Raw genomic sequence first — 24672 nt, forward strand, 5'->3', positions numbered from 1 at the left:
GCAGAGAGGGGGAAATGGAAAATCCTCTGTGCAGTAGCCACAGAAGCTGATCTACTGCTGAGCAGGCACATGGCCAACTGGATGCATTGGCATATATGCAGACAGCCGAAAGGACAGATGTATCAAATCAGATTCATAAGGTCAGTTTTCCCAGCCAATAAAGTCCAGATTGCTGTCTGCCCTGTTATAACCTTCCTGTGTTTAAATGGATGTGAAGCAAATAATCCAGCCTTTGGCGGGAACAACACTGATAAAACACAAACATTATTTCTGTAGCCACATAAGATTATTTTTCCAATTCAGCAAAAAGTATTGGCTTGAAGATTGTTAAAGAGGTCATGGTATTTTTATACTGGTTGTGTGTGAATAAAAATTTTCTCAGTCCAGGGCAAGGGCCAGAGTATGCTTATTTAGTAGACTATGGCAGAAAGGAAATTTACATCTTGCTGTTATGCAGCAATGGCAGATATGTCCTGAGCAAACATATGTAAGTGATATCTACTCTTCAGACACTGTAAATCAGAGCTTTGTGAGCAGCATGGACAAAATGCCAATTACAGTTTTGTGGGCAAAGTATCTTGGAAGTGTAAATGAAAGAACCATTTGTAGTCTATGCTGGTACTGTACTGTCAGGTGGAACTGATCCCATCTTGCTAGGTGTTTTGAGTTTTGTATGTATGAAAATCTAGAAAGGATTGTGAGAGCTCTGAACTCAAATGCCCTTGGCACAAAGAATGGTTCTGAGCCGTAGAACAGGCTGGTGTTTCCTCCACTGCATCACCCTGTGACAGTGAAAGCAGAATGCAGGGCCACATGATGTGTGATTCCTTGCAAGCGTGCTGCTGAAACACGAGGGGAAAATTGGGTGGCATGGATTTAGCCACAGCATGTAATGTTAGGCCAGGAAATGACAGTTTCATGAAAAAATGGCCTGTGCACACAGATCCACACCGACCGCCTCTTGAAGGGCTAGTTGTAGCTGTTTAAGAGATTGCTCTGTAGAATAGGATGATATTTTGAGAACTTTTCATCTTACCATTTATAATGATAACTGAACGTGTTATTTTCCCATACCTATAAAATTAAATGTAAATGTCCTATTATGATGGTGCTGTATCAGTTATCTCCAACATAGCTGTCTGAAATATAAAATAGCATCTTTTGCTTTATTTTCAGTAAAACAAAGTGATTTTCCATTCTGTAAAATTCTTTCTCTCAGCAAACAAGCCTAAATTCTTTCAATATTGTCGTTTGAGTCTTTATTTACTTATCCTATGGGAAAAAATGCAAATTAAAATATGAACATTATATGCAAGACACTTCAAGATGATACTGAAATTGAATAGTAAAAATAGTTTTCTGATGGGAATATATTAAATAACATTGAACATAAAGGCTCACTGGCAGTGTCAGTTGCCAGCTGCAAAAACATACAGTATTAGGATGGGAAACATACTAGGAAGAAGCAGGCACTTGGGAAGAATACATTTGTAAAAACGCTATTTTTATTTAAAGGTCTATACAGTCAAAGTTCATCTTCCAGTGTTTTCTAAAGATTAGGATTTCAGTGACATTGAAACTTTTGGACCAACCACATTCCTGGAATCGTATAGTCCTCACTGGAATTGAATGAGGAGAAACTAATGCATTATATTAAAACATTCTTGTTGTGGACTTCATAAGCTACTTTTTGTTTCTCATATTTTTGTTTTGCATTATAGAAATGCAGAAGAAAGTGGTAATTAGTGCCCGTAGAAAGTGGCGGGTTATGTTGATTGTCAAAGCTAGTGGGCCACACTAGAAATTATTATAGAAAAGAAACAGCAAAGAAAGATAATTCAGATTTTAAGTTTTACAAAGCTGACATTACAGTGGAATGTTCACTGTGGCACCATCACAGTCAAAATGCATCACTTTGCAAAACTTGGCCGTACCCATTTCTGTTGTAGCTCATGCAATGTGAAGAATGGATTTGGCTGACATGAAAAACACTTTCATAGACAACTTGTCTCATGTCTTCTTTTATCATGCTGGAGCTTGTGTCAGATCTGTGACAGATTCTTCACCTAAACTAACATTTTCCTTCACCTGCTGTAAAGGAGGACTTCCAGCACTTTTATTTGGGAGAGCTGTCAGGTGTGGCTTTCTCCAGTTTCTCTGAGAAGAGGCTCCTGTAACCACAGTATGATAGAATGGTTTGGGTTGGAAGGGACCTTAAAGAAGATCTAGTAATAGATGATAGACTCCTGTAATATGTTCTGAGAGCTTTCTAGCATTTAGAGTTCTTATGTACAGAGGTAGAAATGTGCTACATTGAGGCATTTGTCTAATTTTTCAAACAGCTTTAGATTAAAATGTGTTTATATTAGAAATTGGAGCTCTCAGGCTGTGCTCTACACCAGTCACTTTCAGAAGTCTATATTCTTTCGAGCTGCCATCTCTGAGTAAATTGGTAGATTAGAAAGCTTTTTAAAGCAAGATGTGGTTCTCCACAGTTTTCCCTTACAATAGGTAACACCTTGTAAGTGGTTACAACTTGTCACCTAACTGTCATAATTTCAAAAAAGCTTCCATGAACCTAAGTATCAAAAGGGAGGCACTATTTACTCCTGCTCATTTCCTCACTTCTGAGGTTCTCAAGAACACTTCTCAATTTAGCATTAAGTGTATTTCAGCGAGGATATCTGACAAATATATTAGTACCTTCACATTAGCTCCCAGCTAGCAAAGAAGCAAGCAAGCTGTCGCTTCTTAAATTTTATCTTGACCTAGGACAAGATAAGTTGTCCTCAGCTTCTGTTGCCTTGGCCTAAATTTGCCTGTCATAGACCACTGTATGTGTTGACCTAAAGACGTTACATGAATAAGATTGCATCTAGTACCCTATTATGTGTTTGGTGTCTTTTTTGGGGCTACTTCTGATAACTGTTTGCCATTATGTAGGGGTTTTTTCTCTGATTTCTCCATTATTCTGTCAGGCATAATTTGCCTTTAGTGAAGCCATGTTGGCTGTCACCAATCACCTCCTTATTTTCCGTGTGCCCTAGCAGAGTTTCCAGGTGGATGTGCTCCATGATCTTGCTGGGTACGAAGGTGAGACTGACCGGCCTGTAGTTCCCTGGGTCGTCTTTTTTTTCTGTTTTTAAGACTGTGGGGTTATGTTTCCCCTTTTCCAGTCAGCAGGAACTTCAACAGACTGCCGTGACTTCTTGAAAATGATGGATAGTGGCTTAGCCACTTCATCCACCAGTTCCCTCAGGACCTGCGGATACATCTCATCACATCCCATGGACTTGTGCACCTTCAGGTTCCCTAGATGGTCTTGAACCTGACCTTCTCCTACGGGGGGCAGTTCTTCATTCTCCCAGTCCCTGCCTTTGCCTTCTGCATCTTGGGCAGTGGGGCTGGAGCCCTTACCGGTGAAGACTGAGGCAAAAGTCATTGAGTACCTCAGCCTTTTCCACATCCCAGCTAACCAAGTCTCCCATTTCCTTCTGGAGAGGGCACACATTTTCCCTAGTCTTCTTTTATCACCAGTGTACCTATTGAAGTCTTTCTTGTTGCCCTTGACGTCCCTGGTGAGATTTCATTCTATCAGGGCTTTGGCCCTTCCTAACCTGATCCCTAGCTGCTCGGGCAGTTTCTCTGTGTTCCTCCCAGGCTATCTGTCCTTGCTTCCACCCTCTGTAGGCTTCCTTTTTATGCTTGAGCTTGTCCAGGAGCTCCTTGTTCATCCATGCAGCCTCCTGGCATTCTTACCTGACTTCCTCTTTGTCAGAATGCATCACTCCTGAGCTTGGAGGAGGTGATTCTTGAATATCAACCAGATTTTTTGGGCCCCTCTTCCCTCCAGGGCTTTATCCCATGCTACTCTGCCAAGCAGATCCCTAAGGAGGCCAAGTCTGCTCTCCCAAAGACCAGAGTATCTAGCCTGCTGCGCACCCTCCTTGCTGCCGTAAGGATCTTGAACCCCACCATTTCACGGTCACTGCAGCCAAGGCTGCCCTTGAGCTTCACACTCCCCGTCAGCCCCTCTTTGGTGGTGAGAACAAGGTCCAGCACAGCACCTCTCTTCATTGGCTCCTCTGTCACTTGGAGAGAGGGAAGTTATCGACGCATTCCGGCAACCTCCTGGATTGCTTATGCCCTGCTGTGTTGTCCCTCCGATAGATATCAGGGTAGTTGAAGTCCCCCATGAGGACCCGGGCTTGTGAACGTGAGGCTGCTCCTCTCTGTCTATAGAGGGCCTCACCCGCTCAGTATTTATTGAGTAATATATACTGATAATAATGAGAAAGGAAATCCTAATAACAATCAGTCTATTTGGGCCCAGTAGTTTTAAGATGATTTTGTTCTCTGAATAGGTCAGAGTGAGAATAGCTTTGCATTTAATCATATGTGGACTAACACTGTGTCCCAGTAAAGGCTGGATGAAAATTTGGCGGTATTTTGTTTCCTAGTGATTTAACAGACATGTTACCGTAAACCTGTATGCATCTCCAGCACCCCAGACCTACTCCAACACAGTGCTGTTTCTCTTCCTGAATATTTATCACAGTGTAAAGAGCAAGTGTTTATAATGTGATGCAACAGTTTCATAAAGAGAAGTCAAAAATAGTTGTCTTATGAAACTTTAGCTAGAGGCTGGGTTGATGGAATCTTGGAAGAGAATGGGAAATAAAACTCATGCAATTGGGAAAAGAATCAGTGACAGATTCTGTGTGAGAAGGTGCTTGCACCACAGAGGAAAAAGAGCTTATGTCCATTATCTCATGTGCCTGCAGTTACAGTTACTCCATTAGTTTTTGTGATGTAAATGTTAAGCACATGGTGAAGATTACTTCAGAAGTCTGACCTTTTCCATTTTCTTATTTCCTTTTGTTTTGTTGAATGGGGGAGGTAGTTAGGGAGTTGCCAAAAAACCCTGTGAGGACCAAGTAATAATAAGGTGATAGTTCATAAATGTCAGACTTCATAAAATTAATCCCAGGACAGTCACGGGAATGCATTTATAGCAGATAACCTAAACACAAACATAACGTTCTAACCTCTGTCACGGTGACTCAGTACCAGATGCTGAATGAATCCATTTTAACCTTAAGTCAAAGCATCAGCAACTGTTACCTAGATGTTTAAGACAATGTTTTGAACATACTGCTTTTATTTTTATTATAATCATAATCACATTTCACAGTATTCAACTGTCCCTTGGAATTCTTAGAAGTAAGAACAGTAAGCAGTGTAAAAACATGGAGTAGTTTCAGCTGCAGTCAGAGCAGTTAAGGAAGTCAAGGATAGTAAACCTGATGTACAGCATTCTCTGGTTTTCTTTAGATGCTGTTTCTGGTAAAGTAGTCTATTGTCCAGAGTATACCTGTGGCTTTTCAACAATTATTAGACTGAAATGTCTGTTTATGTATCACAAGTTGCCAGAGTCCATTTATTTTTCATCCTTTTATTGTGGGTGAAGTGTTTCTGTGGTCTGCAGCTTTCCAGACAGCAACTGTGGATTTTTGTTCCTTTTTCTGGATACTCTGAAGTTATGCTTCTTATTTGCATATGCTGCTTAATGAAGGGAATTCTGCATTATCTTCCACTTAGAAAAACAAAGGATTATTGCCTCTGTTGAAAGGCTTCACTCATCCTTACAGGCAAGAAAAAACAAAGTACAGAGTGGAATTTCCAAGGATTTAATATCCTACCGAACACTGACTTGACTTCTACAAAATTAAACTGCAATGTATCAGATCACCAGGTTCAACTTTTGACAGACTGTTACATTTTAGCCATTTTGTATTAGCAAATAATTCCCTATAGTCATTCCCTTGAAAAGAAAAATAAGATTCACTGATTGCCACCAGGAGATGAGAACAAATTCCATATAGCTCCTGAAGTGTTGCCAGCTGATCCATCAAATGTAATGTTTATTCTCAGATGGTGTCATGTTTTGCCTTTATCGCTCATTTGATTGGTTTTAGATTTTAGACTTTAAATATGCCAGGATGGTTAATCTGTAGGCTCAGGGAATTAATGTCAGATAATAAGTTCTCCAAAGATGGGTAAAGAAACCCAAACTTCAGTCTTGGGGGGGAGAGGAGGGGCGTGACTCCGTGACACAAAAAAGAAACTGGTTCTTAATTCAAATACCGAACAAAACCACAGCAGAAAGTTCTCAGACCAAGACTCCCAGACGACATAGACACATAACTGCAAAATAAATACTGAGGAATCTTGGACATAAAGAAGTTCTATAAAAATTTAATGCTACCAAAAATATCACCTCCCATTCAGCCTGGATAGCAGGTGACATTTGTATGTGGTCTTTCATTTTCAAAAGACTTTACACAGAGCCAGATTCAAAGTTCAGAAAAATCAGAGGGCTAGGTTTCATCACCTAATTTTAAAGTATCAGTCTTGAAAAACCTCTGCAAATCTACCGCACTACCGTAAGCTGTCATCTTACTCTTTTATTGTATAGTTAAATAAGTCCCTAGAGACTCAGCAATCTTGGAGAGCCATGAGGCTCTGAAGTGAAATGGAATGGTTGCCTTCCCTGAGCTTCTCAATAGGTAAATCTGATCATATTCTAAAAATGTGGCAGTCACCTCTTGCGATCCCAAAGGGACTGCATCCAACAGATGTTCTCAGAATATGGTTAACGCTGGCCTGTAGGTTAGAGGTGCTTAGAAACAATGGGGTGGGCTTTGCTTTGCTCTTATCTGCGCTACTGCCCACTCCTAACATAACAGGTTGGCAGCTAGAACACTCTCAGAAGATGGGAGATGTGGGTTACGATTTTTTTATAGAAAGAAGAAATTCACCTTGTGCCTCGTGCTTCCTGGAGAGGTATGGTAAAAACTGAGGCAGTGTAGGGAATGAGTGCAGTGTGCTGCAGTGCAAGCAGTTGCATTCACTGCCACGTTACCAATGAATGAGGGCTACAGAGAATTTTGAAAATGAAGTTGCTGGTGCCTACTATTGAGAGGGAAAGGTTCCAGGTTGTGAATCCAACACGGTTCCTTACAGACTTGAGTAAAATACCCAATTCCCAGTGAGCTGTAAGATTTCAGATATGCTATAGCCTCATTCTCGCTTTCTAGGTAGTCTTTGCTGGTTAGACTGAGCCAGTTAAACTTCCCTCCATGTGGTATGATCATTGCTCTGGAGTGCCTTGTCCCCAATGTGTTGCGGTACATTTAATCTCAGCGCATGGTTCTGAATTCTACAATTGAGATTAACCCTGCAAAACTTAAGTGTTTCAGTCATTGTCTTGAAATTGTCTAGAAAGATTTAAAGTGAAGCCACACAGAATTCAGTAGAACTATGATTATTTACCTCAGCTGAGAGAAGAATTTCCCGGGAAATTATTGGCAACACTGGTAAATTTTGATATCACTGTTTTTTACGAATTTAGTTGTTTATCCGTTTCACTTCCTCACAAAAGTATGTATAAAATCGTAGCGTAGATTTGAAATTAATAATCTTTATGTAATCTGTTTGCTCACAGAATGTAAGAGCAGAGAAAGTGGAGGAGCTCCACAATTCCTCTTCATTTTCCTCTCCTGTTGTTCTCCTCTCTTCCATTTCCCCTTGCCCTTCCCCTTAGCCCATGTCCTTCCCCTTTCTGCCACAGTATATGAACTACAGCTGTAGGCTGTGGAGGAATGCAAGTGTCTTTCTCTGAGGAGACACCATTAGTTTCCACTTACTGACAAAGCATAATTCAGAGACTGTATATGTAGATCTACATATCATCTGTAAAACCGGCTATCTTCAGTAAAAATTATTCCTCAGTCTCTCTGACTATAATCAGGAAATTTACTCTTTGCTCTAGTTAGTGACAAAAACAATCTACTGCTAAAGCATGTTTTTTCTTCTTGTTTTAGGGGACTTCCAAGTAAAATTTCACTTGTCCTTAGTGTGATGTCTCCATGAACTGAACTTGTTCTGGTGACAGAGTAAACTGTAATTTCATAGATATAAATATTTAATGTTGCTATATAAACCATAATTACATACAGTAGTACGTTTCTCTTGCTGAAGTGTTTAATTACATAAGTTCTGTAAGTAATGTGACTATAAATTAAAACTACAACAAATTTTGATTGAGTGAACACTTCATAGTTATATTTTTCCCTGGTGTACTCGAATTCCACGTTTGCAGTATGCTGAGGCTATCCTTCAGTAGAAGCCTTTAGCGTCGAAGGCAGCTGCAGAGCAGCGAATAAGCTACCTTGTTACCTTGCTTGTTTGGAGTAGAAGTCATGTAGTTATTGCTGAACAATTGATGTGCAAAATCATGTTTATGCTAAGGGCTAGTAATGGGAAATGTACTTAAATAGAACCAAATAAAAACATTATAAAATTTTCTAGTCTGAAATGATATCAAAATCATAATGATGTATTTCAGAAACCACATTTAAGTACTGAAAATGCTACGCTGCCATGGTCTGTGAGAGTAGAGTCCTTATACACTGAAATTAATGCTTTAGAAGGCAGGCAACAAGACATGATGCAATAGCCAATTTCCAGGAGGTCCTGCAGGGGTCTTGAACCCAGGCTCATCAGCATTCGTAAGTGATTGGGAGCGGGAGGATAATAAGGAGACTGTCTTTTCGTGCTAGGCTCTATCCTTCCGTGTCCCTGAGGAATTACAGGAGAATGTTGTTACGTTATATGTCAAATGAAAGATAAAGGTCAACGTTGGTAATGTGAAGTGATGCCCCGGGATTAAAAAAAAACCTTAAACATGCATACATGTGCAGTTCTCATTCTACTGCTTCAAAAGGAAGATGGTAGAACTGGAAAAGGTTTAAAGAGGGGTGAGAAGGTAAATGAAGAGTATGCCATTATTTTTCATGCAGAAGCAGCTTAATAAATTGAACACTAGTCTGGAAAGGAGTAAAATAATGGGGAAAAAGGGGAAGATCTGAGATAATTCTGTTAAGTCATGAGAGACATTGCAAAGGTAATGCTAGTGTGCTTTCTACAACATGAGAAGTAGGGGATAACAAAAGCCACTCTTGGAGTAAAGAGAAGATGACCTTTCTTCCCCGTGCCGTAGAATGTTGTGAACATGGGAAATTTGTGTGGGTTCAAGGGAAAATGAACACATTCCTGGAAAGGAAATCCAGGGAAGACCATTGCTGTCTTCTGATTTAAGAAACCCCTAAAATACAAGTTTCTGGAGAATGAGAGAGTATTCTGGAGCCCTTTAATATACGTATGTCCTTATCTTATACACTTCCATGGTTATCCTGTAGACATTATTGTAGGAAGCAAGATATTTAGCTAAACAGATGTTTGATTTGATTCACTGCTTACTTGAAGGCACTTTGTGTTGGAGGGAAGTTAAATATTTGTTACATTTACTTTCCACAGTGTAATACAGAATTCACTGGAAAAAACAAAGTCCAGGTAAGAAATTTGTGGCTTTTACATTGAACAAAACAGTTGAAAGTGGACAGACATTGTCTTTCCATTCAAGGTCCTGGCATTTTGCCCACAGCGGTTTGAGTGGAGAAGGGAAACTGCTTTTGTGTTGCTTATTTACATGTGGCTTTTATACTATTCAGTTCTGGACAAACAGTGCACCAGCACTTGAAGCTGTGAGCAGTTGGCTACCTGAGATAACTATGACTCAGTGTAAGCACAAAAAAGGATAGAGAAAAATACTGGATACTTACTGTACTACAAGGATTTATAAGAGTGAGAGACTAATTCTTACATCCTCATATTTCTGCTGATTACACATATGTAGGATATATAATATAAAATATAATATTATACAGATTGTATAATATATACAATATATCATTATATTTCTGGGTGATGCCATTAGTCATATGATTTAGTTTTAGGTAATCGTGCCTGGAGTGGGGAGTTGGACTCGATGATCCCTATGGGTCCCTTCCAATTTGAGATATTCTATGATTATGTAAGGAAAAATATTGTGACTTGTATGCAGTCCCAGCTCAGAGCAGGCTTGTGTCATGGCTTGGGCTGTACTCTCATCAGACGTTTTGACACCAGGCTTTTCCCTCCTGGGGTGACAGCGCCCTGAGCAGAGCATGAAGTCTGTGGCTTTCATGATGTCATCTTCACACATTCATGCAGTAAAGTCTTGTTACAATTTCAGACCTCCATGCACGTAATGTTGGTGCCCCCGGCAGTCAGCGGGATAGTGGCTTGTTAAGGCCTCTTCCAATACAAGCACCAGGTCCGTCTAGCAGCACCAGCAGGAAGTAGTTTTAAAGCAAACATAGAAGATGGTCGTGGTGTGCAGGCTGGAACTGTGCTTCTGAAAGAGCATTAGCCTACCTGTATTTCTGGGACAGCAGTTTCCAAACCTGCTGTCAGTTTTGAGCTGAGAGTGCATTATGTCCATTCAAAACACACCTGTAGCTCCTTGCTAGCAGCTGCTTCCCCTCTTGCTGATGCAGACATCAGTGGATCACTAGGTGGTGCAAAATCTCTCTAAACCTCACATCCTCCCTGTGCAGAACCTGTGACAGGAATTAGTGGCAGTCACAAAAATTGCATAGACAAACTGTTTCATAGGTTTCACTTAAAAAAGGCTAATCATAACCTGAAAACTACTGAATTGAACTAAAAAAAAAAAAAAAAGTATACTGCAGTTGGTTACTTTTAATATCTGATTTTTAGCTTATTGTAAAATTCTTCCCATTTATCCATTTTACCTTGATCTGTGGTGACTTAGAATAAAAATGAGAGTATACTAATCAGGAGTTTTTTCCGAGAAATGATACAGTTGTTATTAGCCTTCAAAAAGCCTTACATACTAGTTATGTCTAAAAATTTTTGAAGGAAGTACGCCATTAATGAAATGCTACACACATTTGTATGACTGGTGGGGATGAGAGGATCTGAACACCTGTTAAGTGCTGATATTACTCAGTTTAAACATGTTTACGCATACATGTTTCACAGATGCATGAATCACCAAGAAATGCTTGGCATTGGTTCTGCATCATTCCAGCTCACGCCGAACACCAAAAGCCAAGCATGAAGGCGAGGGCTCTGCTGACGACGCAGTGTTAGACTGGGCATTTACACTGTGCTGTGGGAAACCCTTATTGACTGACATACATTTTTTTAAGTCACTTCTTTCTTTCTGGTTTCCATGCTTCATTGGACTGATGAGTGGCTTGGTGAAAGACAGTGTCCCTGGAGAAGATTTCTAATTTTTCTCCCTGGGTGAGCAGAAACTTCTACAGAGCAGGCTGCAGGCTGATACTGGTGGAGGAGGGCTGGGAAAGGTCAGGGACCCAGAAATCTTGGCTCTTTTTTCAGCAGCTTTGCTAGTAAAGCCCTGTAGACATTCTAGGCTCTCTGCTTAAGACGAGAGACAGATCATTTCCCCCTCTAGATTTATAAGACTGTTTAAGGCTATGGCATCCTTAGGACCCGTGAGGCGGCCAGCATCTATGGAAATAGCTGGGAAAACTGCAAACACAGAAAGTGAATAAATGCTGCTGGATTTGTGAAAGCAAAGTCAGTTTCAAATTCTCTGACAAAGCTGATTGGACATAAGATATGCCAGTTTGCTGTGGGTGTAAGCTTGAACAATTTATACTTGGAAGGCAACATTATGTGAATTTTGTTTCTCTAGCTCAATAACATTCTGGTTTTCCTATTTGGTTTTTGAAAATAATATGGTCCTTTTTGAGGCACACGTAAATACAGTGATGCTCCTGTATCTCATATATAACACCAGCAAAGTAGCTGTCAGATTGCTTAAATTAATGTTATGTATAGCAGTATATTTATTCAATTGTTTCATCTTATTTTAAAATAAATTTTAGAATGTGTTTTTTGGGAATAAGCTTTCACAGCAGTGGGGCTTTTTTTTCTTCTATTGGTGAGATGAAGCATTTAATTTGAAAAATTACCTCTTCTGACAATTGTAGGAGAGTTTATATGAATAGAGAATTTAATTTTAAAGTATAAAATCTAAATTGTGTAAGTAAGCTCAACTGTTTTCATACTCTGTTTAGATGGTCTTGAAGGCTACCAAAGTACATTTTCTGGAATATTGAATTTAGTCAGTTTTCTTTTATACCAGAGATGGGTAAGGGGAAATATGAGATATCTGCTAGGAAATCTTTTTGTGTTTTTGTGCCCCTCTCCCCTGACACACACTCAGGCAGGGTGCCTGTGATAGTGGAGGGTCCAGGAGCTCTAGGAAGGCCTTATTTGCAATTCAAGGTTAAAACACACCAAGTCTAACTTAATATTCCAGGCTTTTTTAATGGAAATTGGAAACAGATGGAGTAGACAAAGGAATAGTAATCATGTGTCTAACACTGAGCAGAAGGAAAAAGAAAAGCGCAGCTATTCCCACATTGGTGTTTGCCCTTTCTTCTTGAAGATGTTCATGCAGTTCAACATTTGTTTTGAAAATCTTCATGAGCACATTCATATCTCTTGTCTGCTGGCCTGACAATGAATTACATATGGGTGTCCTTGCAAAAGGGTGATTGTTTTGCATGGTATCGGTAATGGCACTAAATGAGGCTTTCTTAGTCTGAAGCCTAATCTTAGCTTAAAGCAGGAAGAGGAAGCACAATTAACTGTCTATGGTAAGAGTGAGCAAAAGTCTTGTTAATCAGAACATAATATTATTTCTGTCTAAGACTTTTTAATATTAGAGAGGAAATTTGGTAGTGCCTTTCTTGGTAATCACAAGGAAAAGGTGACAGGAAGCAATATTCCGTGCAAGTCTCTACTGACACTGAAATGCATTAAAAAAGCTCACCTCGGTGTCAATAACAGTAATACCAAAAAATGTCTGTAGTCGAGAATCAATGAATGAATTATAGTAACACAGAAATAGTGTATCTGAATGACAACAATTCTTAGTTTTTCTTATTGAAGGAAATATTTAATATTTCTGTATTGAATATTGAAGGAAATATATTGCTATGTTAATATATTCATATTTCAAAATTACACTTGGAATTAATATAACAACCAATACGTGTTAATATTTTCAATATTAAATATTGAAATAAATATAGGACTTGGGCACATTGGTTGACGAGAAGCTCAACACGATCCAGCAATGTGCACTCACAGCCCGGAAAGCCACTGGTACCCTGGGCTGCAGCCAGAGCAGGGGGGGCAGCAGGGCCAGGGAGGGGATTGTCCCCCTCTGCTTCACTCTGGGGAGACCCCCCTGCAGTGCTGGGGCCAGCTCGGGGGCCCCCAACAGCAGAAGGACACGGAGCTGCTCGAGCGGGGCCAGAGGAGGCCACGGAGATGCTGGGGGGGCTGGAGCAGCTCCCCTGGGGGGCCGGGCTGAGAGAGTTGGGGGGGTTCAGCCTGGAGAAGAGAAGGCTCCGGGGGGACGCTGAGAGTGGCCTCCCAGGGCTTAAAGGGGGGGCAGGGAAGGTGGGGGGGGACTCTGGGTCAGGGGGTGGGGGTAGGATGAGGGGGATGGTTCTAAACTGACTGAGGGGAGATGTAGATGAGATTCTTCCCTGTGCGGGGGGTGAGGCGCTGGCCCAGGGTGCCCAGAGCAGCTGTGGCTGCCCCCTCCCTGGAAGGGTTCAAGGCCAGGTTGGACGGGGCTGGGAGCCCCCTGGGCTGGGGGAAGGGGGCCCTGCCCGGGGCAGGGGGGTTGGAACTAGATGATCTTTAAGGTCCCTTTCACCCCAAAACATTCTATGATTTTTTGGCACATGCCAGGTATGTATCATAAATAAATGTACTTGAAAAAATACATATATAACTGCTGTATTATACTAAATTATTCTTCTTACCCCATCATATTGAATTGCATTAATCCTGGCTTCATTAATATCTGAGCTCAGATTTTGTTGCCGAGGATTTCTTTTTCTTTCACTTCCTACTTATACAGTTTGTCCTTGTGAGTAAGGCTTTTTCCGTATCTATAATATTTCCTGAGAATAGTTCACTTCTGTTGTACCATGTGAGTACCGGCACACCAGTCAGACAGCTGGATTTTATCTGTTCTCAACTGCAAGGAAAATAGTCTTAAGAATCCTTTTTCTAAACTAGTTCAGCATGCAGTGTAATTATTTTATATTTGTATTTATTAATTACTAAGATCAAACTTATAAATTAACCAAAGCCAAGACTTCCATCTCTCTCTTGCTGTCTGTTTTCAGGTTTTTTTCTAAACTCTGTCATATCATACATCCTATTGCTGCTCAACATTTATATGTATTTGGACTTCATCTGACCAGAAGTTGTTTGGTTTGACAGATTCTGTATTTGCGACATCAAAATATGTTGCTATGGAAAAAGTTACGAGTTCTAATTAAAAACGCAGAGGTCACAAGTTTCCCAGAACCAGTAGGGCATAGATCCTAGGAGAAAAGAATCACAACATAAAAAATCCAGAGATACGTCAATCTGCAACTTTCTAGATCTGAAAGAAAACTAGCAAGCATTCAGAAAAAACCACAAGGCTGAAATTTTGATCAAGCTTCCTTGCATTCATTCAGATGATGTATGTCTCCCCGCTGGCACAAGTTGATTCTGGAATTCATGTAGAGCACTGATATTTGAAATGTCATCCTAATACAAGTTAAAAAGAGGAGTGATAGAAATTAGATGGAAACTAGTAGAGAGAGAAATTAGACCTGCCTAATCATCTTTTCAAATCAAGTACCAATATTGAAATAATCTCCACATAATGGTGTTCAGTGTTCTGTCAACTGCATGCGTCCATCGCTTCCTTTTAATGTTTGTCCATGTTCAGTTGTGTTATTGATTTCTCTTCAATCCCTTTTTGTTGTTAGAAACAATTATTGTGTCTTTTCACTCCTTTTGTCCCAGTTTAGCCAAACTACAAGAATTGTCAGTACAAGCGCCAGCTTGAGTTACAGGTGCCTGAGCTATCCACATCCGTGACAAGATGTGCCCACGCAATATCTGAATCAGAGCACAGGATTTAAGATCAGCTCAGCTGCAACGAATTCCTGCTCAATACCACACTGATGAACACACCTGTTCTGTGCAATGTTGGAGGTTTATGCAGTAGTGTGCTACGTGACACAGTCAAGACATAACCATTTTTGCTCAAAATTTATTTAGCTTCTAATCTTTTCACAGTGTTGGAGCTCGTAGTGCTTCCACTGCATTATTTTTTTAAAAAAAATGACTGGTACTGTGTAATTGTCTTCTAAGTTTGTGCTCTCTGCCCTCCAGTAGTAAGGCAAAAGAGTCTGTTGCTTTGAACTCGGTTCTGCAATTCAAAACCAGTGATGTGTTGCTACTACAGCACAGTGCCAAGTTATCTCCAGTTCCCTCTCAGGATAACTGCTGAGTATGTTTCTGTCTTACAGAGATGGGAGGCTTGGAAGCTTGCAATCTGATGGGTCCTGCTCACCTAATTACTCTTCTAGATACAAAAAAAAATTAAATGTCATTTCACTGGTGACTGAGTTTGCCAAAGTACAAAATGTCTGTGAGCCCAGCACTTTGGTCCTCAGCGGGAAGTTGCCATTTCACACCAGGCCTCTTTATGCACATGTGCAGCTTCTTGTAATCAGCCACGGCTCATCCTGAGATTCATATGGCCGACAGATAATCATTCTGGTGACTGAAGGACAATGACAAACGTTTCTTGTAGGTAAGCAGACAATTGGTTTTATGTATATTTTGATAAACCATATGTGAACTTTTGTTTCAGGTTTCAGTTATCTGCTAAAGACCTTACAAAAGGTACAGCAGGAGACTCATGAGGTAGACTTACTATTCCAAATGAATGCATGTATGCATACAGGTTTTTGGTTTTGTTGTTTTTGGGGTTGTTTTTTGTTGTGTTTTTTGTTTTTTTTTTTTTTTTTTTTTCTTTTTCAGTCCGTACAGGAATTCTATACTTGTTTTAGTGCATGTGTTATATATAGCTCACTATCATGACTGTAGCCTCAGGCCACATCCCTTAAACTGAGGAGATAGACAGTCAAGTGTAATACCAGGATATGAAACTGACTTTGTTGTTAACATAGTCCTTTCTTCATAACTACTGAAACTGGCATTGGGATTATGCATTTGAAAGCCTACATGCATCATCTTAGTCTAGCAGAAAATGCCATAAATGATAAATCAACAATAGATATCTGCCCCCCCCATTTAGGTTTTAAACTACCATATCTAATTAGGATGAGGGCTAGATGCTTTCATGAGGGCTTACAAATGCTGATCTATAGTTTTATGAATGTAAGAAATGTCATTCTTCCATATTTAATGAGTCTTGTTTATATTTTTGAAGTCTGTGAACTGAGCTAATTACCATGAAAAATTCTAGGCAGCTGCCTTGAAACTGTTTTACCAGCTATTTCCTTTTACCATTCTTTGTTTTTCAATAAGGCAAGAAGTTTTCAGATAGTTACAGAATATATTCAGGATCCACTATTAATGTCTTTCTGCTGAACCGAAGCAACATCAGATCTTAACTTCCTAGTTTTAATTCTAAGACACACTCAATGAGAGACTGCGTGGATTCAGATGGCAGATTAGATGGCAACCATACTTCTGAGAAGGTACAAACTTTACCCATTTCTATATTAATCATTTACTTTATGCTTTTTAGTAAGGGTACAAATTAAGCTCATCATTTAAAAATCCTTCCTGTAATATAATGAGACTGAAAATAATAATTTTCTTATTTCTGTGTGCAGATAGTACAGATCAGTTTTCCATCATAAAGCAAAAAAACCCCAACATACTACAGTCATTTTACATAAGCGTGGTATTTCCATTTTCCCACATTAATTGTGGAGGTTTTTAGCTGTGGAGATCTTTCCCTGAGTGAACTCTCTCGAAAAATTGCTCAGCCCTGAAGATTTCTGTAAGGCAAGAATACAGAGTAAAACTGTTGCAGAGAGCTTGGAGTAACAGGTTAGGCTCTGCAAACTGATTTTGTACTAAAAATTCTGATTCAGTGTTGCTAAGTACAAACAGAAATATTTTCCTGTTAGTTGCCCAACAAGAAGAAGACTTTCTGACTTTCTTTTCACCATTTTGAACTCTAAAAAGGGAGGAGATGTGGGGAATTGTGTCTAGCCTGTCAGGGTCTGGTTCCCTTACCAGGCTTTTTTCAACCCTGTTTGTGTTTCTCCAGAAAGGGTGTAAAACCGGCATCAAACCAGCAGTCTCATCATTGGAACTCATTTTATTCAAGGAAAGGCAACAGAATAATGTGAGGTGCTAAGCAAGGCATTCTGTCTTCTAAAACAGATTAAGATGTACACTAGAAATTAAAAAAAAAATGTAAAGTCACTTAGTAATAATTCCATGTGAAGGTTTTCACAGTGAAGTTGGGCCAAAGAGGTTTCTCATGTGCACTGATGATTTCGGTTAATGAGGACAATTATGTGAAAATGTTTTTATGTGATTATAGGATGAAAAAATCTGTGAAGTCATTAAAATAACCATCCATTTCAGAACAAACCATATAAGGTGCATAGAATTCTAGCACACTGACATAGACTAGGCAGTAGACCAACACTTAAAGAAAAAGGCCCCTTAGAACAGAGAAGTAGCTGTCCTTCCCTTTGCGCTTCCCTGATGAAGGCTTTCAGCCGTGATCCTAGGACTGTTTCTTTTATGAGTAGTTTTACACCTCCGTTCTGTGTGTGTGTGTTCTAAGGTCTGTTACGTATGTCTATTAGCAGTTTTTTAAAGGCCCTAAGGCTGAGGAATACTATGCTGGTATTTTCATTTAACCAACCTGTATGAATGAGATAATATTTAAGCCAGAGGCTCAAAAAGCCTTGCCAATCAGTACTGAACGGCTCGAGTTGCCCCTTAAGGCTGCATCTGGAAGAAGCCGGCATACCTGGAGATGACTGGCTCTGCTTTTGAAAATGGAGCTGGAAAACTCATTTAAGGCATGTTCAGGATAGAAAGTAGCTGCAAGTATCAGATTTGCATCTAGACAGCCCTCAGAGAGGCATTAGTTTCCGATAGGGGCCTTGAAAGGGTATTGATGGCAAGGGTGAGCTTTTTCACTATCAAAGCTTCTTGGATTTTATTTTTGACCTTATTAACAACTAGAATACTTGGGTATAAACTGCAGCCAGTAGACCTCCTGCTCCTCTGGAGAGGAAGGACTCTGGAACTTGGGTTTAGTTGAAGTACATTCTTAAAACAGTGCTGCTATTATCCCAGAGCCATGCTGGTTTTGGTCTAGAAAACTAGCTTTGTGGGAGACAGTTGGCCTTCCTGCTGGAATTTATGTCTGGAAGGTTAAACTGTAGAAAACAGCTGTAAGAACTCTATCAATACTTAGAGGAGGTGGCAGATGACTTATGACAAAGATGTGGGTAGAAGACTTCTGGGCTTGGGAGAAACTAGTTGAGCATAGCTCAATGTCAAGGCAATAAGGAGCATGGCAAGAACAGGCTTTTCTGGCACAGTGGTCAAATGAGAGGGCTATTTAATACAATATGCATAAGGTCTGTCTGGATTAAAAGGGTATACAATAGGTGTGTATGCGTAGACAGATTGCTTTTCTTGCTCTGTAAATTCCTCATCAGTCGCACACCTCTGACAGCAATCCTGCAGGTGCTCTTGTTCCAGATCCTCAAGTGCATTTCCAGTACTTTGTCCCTTGGTGGTCAGTGCTGACAGGACAGCATGTACCATTAAATGGAACTGACAAACACGAGCATGAGTTTGCGTTGACTTCTATGCTGCGACAGACTGTGCCGCGAGGTAGTTTCAGTGTAAGGTCTAGAAATAAAACCTGGGAACTCCCCTTATCATAATGCAAGTAGGGGTTCTAGAAGAATCTGACCAGCGCCTTAGTAGATATGTTGGTATTAAATCAGTCTTTGCTAGCCTTTAAAAATGAAAGCATGCTTATGCAAAACTGTAACTAAACCCCATTTTTTGGTTATAAACTATAACTCCAATTACTAATGTCAGACTATAGATTAGGTATGACTTGCCAAAAATAGCTATCAAAGCAGGTCACCATTGTGCATATGAAACAAGTTTTTCCCAAGGCTGTGCTGATACTATCGTGGTATTCTGTGTTGTGAAAATTAATAGACTGTAAGATCATTGCAATTTAGGACAAAATCAGTGTCTGTTTACTATGCTCTTAAGTACTCTCCTACCTGAGCCGACTGGTTGCTTGTGGCTGTTAGTTTAAAAACACACACTTTTGTAACAAGCTGTGCACTTGCTAGATTGGTGGCCTATGTTCCAATCAGTTGACTGGAAAAAAGAATTTAGCCTTGTATTTTCTGTCTGCCAAAGCTGATCTGGTATGTTGCAGTCAAGCTGACCCCCTGAAAAACCTCCCAGTTTGTTTAAATTTAATCAATAATTCAGGATTAACCAGCATGCTGCTCTTCATATTCTGAGCTATGTACAAGTTAAATGCATATCTTTAATCGACTTTCAACAAAACTTGCAATGAAAGGAGCAGTGTTTTCATTACAGTGCTCAAGCTTTATTCTGCCAGTGACATTGCTCCTTTTTCATCATCCCGTATAAGAAATTCTGAATAAAGTCATGCCTGTGGGTGCAGTTAACAAAGGACACAGAATAATCTACCAGTACATACTCCCAGTAGCACACAGCAAATTCCCAAAGTCCCATTGCTATATGTAACCCTAACACTGACTGGACTAAAAACTATATAAAGTGGTCCTCGGTTACAGCGAAAATCAGAGCTAACTCTCGTACACCAAATGTATTAAGTCCCTATGGTACCACTGTTTTTCATCAGTGCTAGTTTAGCATAAAATCATAATCTACAGCAAGAGACAAGTGGGTTTGTTTTGTTGGTTTTGTTTGGTTGTTTTTTATGCAACAGATAGAAAAACTGCATGAAGTTACTACTGGGAAGGTGATGGGGGAATTTAAACAGCTCCTATAAACCTATTGGATTTGAAAATTGAAACCAAAGGGAAGTTTACATATTATACTTACTTTCTAAGGGAAGTTTCTTCATGAAACTCTTACAAAATTTAGCAATGTTTATTGCAAGGCTTAGCGATGAGGTTACATCTACTCATTACACATGTACATGTGTGTATTTGAAAACAGGTTGGGAAGAACTTGCACAATAACCCAGTATCTTACTGGACAAGTTAGTTCCTGCTCATGCAAACTTTAGTAGCACTTTAATTTACATACAGCACAGTGCAAGATTCTCGGGGAATTAAAATCTGATCACTGTCTGGTTGATCAGCGTAACAAATAGGCATAGCTAATTCCCAGGTGACAAATGTGTTTTCACACACAGAACTATTTTGGGATACATATCTCTCAAGTATTTGTCCCCGTTAGCAACAAGAGAAGAAAATTATCGTATTGTCTTTATGTCTGACACTCTGGACGAAAACCAAAAAGTCACTCCCTTTCAGTACTTTTACCTGAAGAGTTTTGAATATAGTATTCTATACATAAAGGTCTTTGAAATAAAAAGAGTAAACTCATTGCTTTTCTAAGTGGATTTTCTGCAGTAGCCAGTAGGAGACACCGGCTTGCTGAGGCAAGTCATACTGGTGTGTGTTTTGAAGCATATTTGTCACAAATGACAGTAAACAAAACAGTGAAATATTTTCATCTTCCGTGAGCTCATCTACTCACAGTGAGTGTGATTTTCAGGGGAGAGAAGTACACAAAGAAGCGCGCCTCTCCCAGAAAGAGGCAAGTACACCCATCAACAAAGGGGTTTCCTGGGGCAGATTGTACATTAGTTCTTTACAGTTATTTGCAAAAGCAACGTCCAAGGGAAGGCATACACGAATCTGTCTGCTCAGTTAAGGTCGCTTTACTGTATCTGTGTGGATGTTGAACTCTGTGAAAGAATAAATGCATTATTTAAACATACATAGTGCCACTCACTCCTGTAGAGCAAAATAAATATGAAAATAGCCTTTACACTCTTTCAAGTTCACTTAAATCGATGCTATAATGTGTGTGAGTGGCTTGGGCAGCAGGGTGTTACAGAGTATTCTCTAAACTTTCATGCAAGGCTGCCTTTTGTCTTTATTTTGAGTCATCCATTGAATTCCAGCAGGGAATCAGCCTGCTGAAACCATACAAGACAGTAGCTTCTGTATTCTAGAATATATAGATTGACCTGTGCAGGTGGAAATCAAATAACTTAGATTAAGCAATAGGACTAATACATAGTAAGGCAGTATTTATGTTCTTCAGAAATTTACATGGTACATAAACATGCATTTAGCATCAGTCTTTGTAACCTTATAAGAATATTCTTTGTTTTCCTACTTCTTAGGCTGATGGCCTTATTTTATTTCCATTAAGGAAATAGGCATTTTTCTAGCTGCATGTTTAAACTGACTAATCCAAATTCTAAATCTTGAAGTGGTGGGGACAAGGAATGCTTTCAGACTAGAACTGGAGGTGGTACAAGGTGGTATATAGAACCTTCCTGTGCAATTTCAGGGATTTTGTTTGCTTGGTTGCTTGATTGTTTGTTTTGTCCATCAGAGGAGCTATAATACTGTGTAATGACTCATTTACTTAGGGCTCTGATACTTTAGAAAGTTATTGTGAAAAGTTTTCTTTTAGGTGGATATTCTGATGTGAATGGGGTCTCTTTTTAGAATCAAGCTAGCATTAAGTAATTAACTAATATCCGATCAGGCATGGACTGGTAGAGAAAAAGGTTCTTTCAGCTCCATCATTAGAACTGATGATCAAATCAATATAACAAGATGCTACATTTTCCCCACCTTTAAGAATGTATGTTGCAACTTTTAAAAACACAGTCTGACAGGCTATCTTAAAAAAAAAAAAAAAAATTATACATTATGTAGTAAACTTTTTTTATTTCCCAGCTTTATTGTCAAAAGTCAAGAGGTTTAGGGAGTCAGTGTCGATCCTCAGGGGGCAGTATTAACAAATTCTCGTGACAAGTAGAAAATATCTCTATTAACAGGACACTTTTCTACGGTACTAAACAACCATTAAAATAAAATTATCTTTCAGCATTCCATTTGGCACAAGACATATAGACTCTCACTGGAGCCCATTCCTGTTTCTTGTTGGGAGTTTGTGGCTTTTTCAGAATAGCATCATCTGGGATTTATAGGTAGCAATGTTAAAGTGATATAAAATAGAAGAAATGCAACTGTTTTGTTTTGTTTGTTTTGTTTTTTCCTGTATCAGAATGGGAGTAAGGCAATGAGACATAGGAAAAGTATATGGTGTCCACAAGGGTACACTGACATGGATGCTCATGCAGTCCTGCAGTGTTGAAGGGGGACAAACTGCAGGAGCTGATGCTTCATCTGCTATTAATTGCAAAAGCCATGCAGCTATGCCTCTACTCTTCATGCAGACCAGCTAAATCAAAGGTGAGTTGGTACTTTTTGGTACAGCTTGTAGTTAGGCCACGGAAGAGTCGTACAGTGAATATTCTTGAGCACAATCAACTCAGCTCACAACAAACACAAAGCTCAACTGTTTCATTACTGCATTATTCTCCATAAAAGTATCCCCATTCATGACAGAGGTGAATTGAGTCCTGTGTTTCTTCCAAATAACTTGGATCGGTATGAGATGTGCTACCTCTTTGTCCTGTTCATTGTCAACCATGCAAGAGTTATCCCATTAACTGCCAAATTTTAACTAGTTGGCCAGATAGCTGCTAACTATTAGGAGCCCCTCAAACTCTCTACCACATGCTTTGACAAATTTACCTGCCTCATCTGACCCTGAAATAACAACTTATGGAAGAGATGCAGCATGACCACTTAAAATTTTTTAAAATGAGGAAGGTCCTTCATTTCCAGTTTGGCCACGTAATGTGCTGTTTCACCAGACTTCATTTGTTTTGACCGGTTTGCAGTGAATGTGAATATGCAGATAATTCCAGAGCCTGTGATTCAGAAGTTAAGCAATTTGTCCAACTCTATTTCTATAATTCCCTGTTTGTTTGTGCCTTAAGCTACAAGAGCATCAAGAAGGAACAGTCCTACCAACAGGGAACTATGCAGGGAACTGTGCTCCTGTACAAATATATTTTATTCCAAACAAAAACTCTTAGTACTGATTATATGTATCGGAACAGCAATGCCGTGTGCAAAAAATTAGATGAGAAGAGCAACTCCAGCTTCCACGTATTAAGGAGGCAATAGAGTATGTCCCTTGTGCTTCAGTTTTTCCTCATTCATGCTCTGAAACTGTAGTCTCTGGGATGTTTGTCAGAAGGAACCTAGTAGAAAACAGGCAAGTTCTCACCCAGCTTATCATTTCCAAAACACGCTATTAAATCACATCAGTTTGAAACAGAAGAATTCAGATTATTTCCTCAAAGGTCTGTGCTGTAAAGTAACAGTTGTCACAAATATAAATCTTCAATTTTCTATTGTACTTTCATGCCACTCTTTAAAGCATTTAGTAAACGAAAAAGCACTGACAAAAGATCACTTTTCAAATTTGTCAGCATTAGATTATTTTGATGAATGTCACAAATAATAACAAGCTGTATTGCTTTTGTTTTCCCCCAGATGTTACCTGTTCTCCCATTAATACACATGACTTCCTTTACAAGGGATTTTATATAATTTGAACCAAATAACTTAATACAGGTGACAAATGACTGTTGGAAATGTACTTTTAAGGTTAGTTCTCTGCAGTCTTTTAAGCAGTGGCAGTGGTGGAATAAAGGGTAAAAGGGGTATTTTGCCCCTTGCTTTTCATTTAGAGGTTGTGTCCTGGGTTGAGTGAGTGGTGGAGTTGTTTTTGGTGGCAGGGGAGGGGGCTATCGGGGCGGCCCCCTGTGAGAAGCTTCTCGAAGCTCCCCCAGCTCCACATCAGCTCCACTTCTGTTTGGAAAACTGAGCCCATCAGCTGCGCCTCTGCGATAACGTATTTAAGAAGGGACGTGGTGACGGGCAGTGGGACTGGTGAGAAGGAGTTGCTGCAGCTGCGTGAACACCAAGGTCAGTGGGGGAATGGAGGAAGAAAGGAGGGGGGAGGTGTGCCGGAGCAGACACCCCCCTGTATCCTGTGGTGAGACGGCAGGGCGGCCCCCCCCTGCCACCCATGAAGATCTACGGTGGAGCAGACATTGATTTGTGGCCTGTGGCTCCTGCTCGCATGATCAAGGTTCTGTGCCCGAAGAAGGCCGGGGTCTCATGGGAAAAGGCAGCCCCGCTGCTGTAATTCAGTGCTGGGAGGATTGCAGCATGCGGGGGAGTCCCACGCCGGAGCAGCTCGGGAAGGGCTGCAGCCGTGGGAGGGAATCCAGTCGGAGGAAGTTAGTGACCCATGACAGAGCAGTGTGGGGAACGCTGCGGCCCGTGGGAGGAATTCGAGTCGGAGAAAGTTTGTGGAGGACTGTCTCCTGTGAGAGGGGGACCGCGATGGAGCAGGAGGAACAAGTTTTGGACACTCCCCTCACCGAAGATGAAGGAAGTGGCAGCGCTGACTGCACCCCCCATTCCCTGCCCCTGCGCCACTGGGGGAGGAGGTAGAGATATCGGGAGCAGAACTGAGCCCGGGAAGAAGGGAGGGGTGGGGGGAAGGTGTTCTCAAGACGGGGCAATGCTTCTCACTGTCTTACTCTGTTAAGTGTTGTTAGTGTCTGTAATAAATGTATGTTCTTTTTTTCTTCCCCTAACGAGTCTGCCTCTTGCTTGTGACCATAAAGGGGGATTCTTCCCCATCCCAGTTCTATCTCTA

At 40.3% G+C, this 24672-nt stretch overlaps 1 long non-coding RNA gene across 6 annotated transcripts in view; it reads left to right on the top strand.

Annotated features, from left to right (window-relative positions):
- Positions 1-23780, top strand: part of LOC116960277 — a 133383-nt gene extending 109603 nt beyond the window's left edge. For 3 of the 6 annotated variants that reach the window (XR_006166023.1, XR_006166020.1, XR_006166022.1), the window contains 3 exons: positions 15336-15622; positions 16363-16535; positions 22153-23773. This is a non-coding gene — a long non-coding RNA (uncharacterized LOC116960277). Of the gene's footprint in view, positions 1-9394; positions 9418-15335; positions 15623-16362; positions 16536-22152 lie in introns of those variants that run through there. The other 3 variants (XR_006166024.1, XR_006166021.1, XR_006166025.1) reach the window with 3 other exon arrangements.
- The last annotated feature ends 892 nt before the right edge of the window (positions 23781-24672 follow it).

Source organism: Tyto alba, unplaced genomic scaffold, assembly GCF_018691265.1.
Source record: "Tyto alba isolate M040663 unplaced genomic scaffold, T.alba_DEE_v4.0 Super-Scaffold_30, whole genome shotgun sequence".
NCBI classification, from domain to species: domain Eukaryota; kingdom Metazoa; phylum Chordata; class Aves; order Strigiformes; family Tytonidae; genus Tyto; species Tyto alba.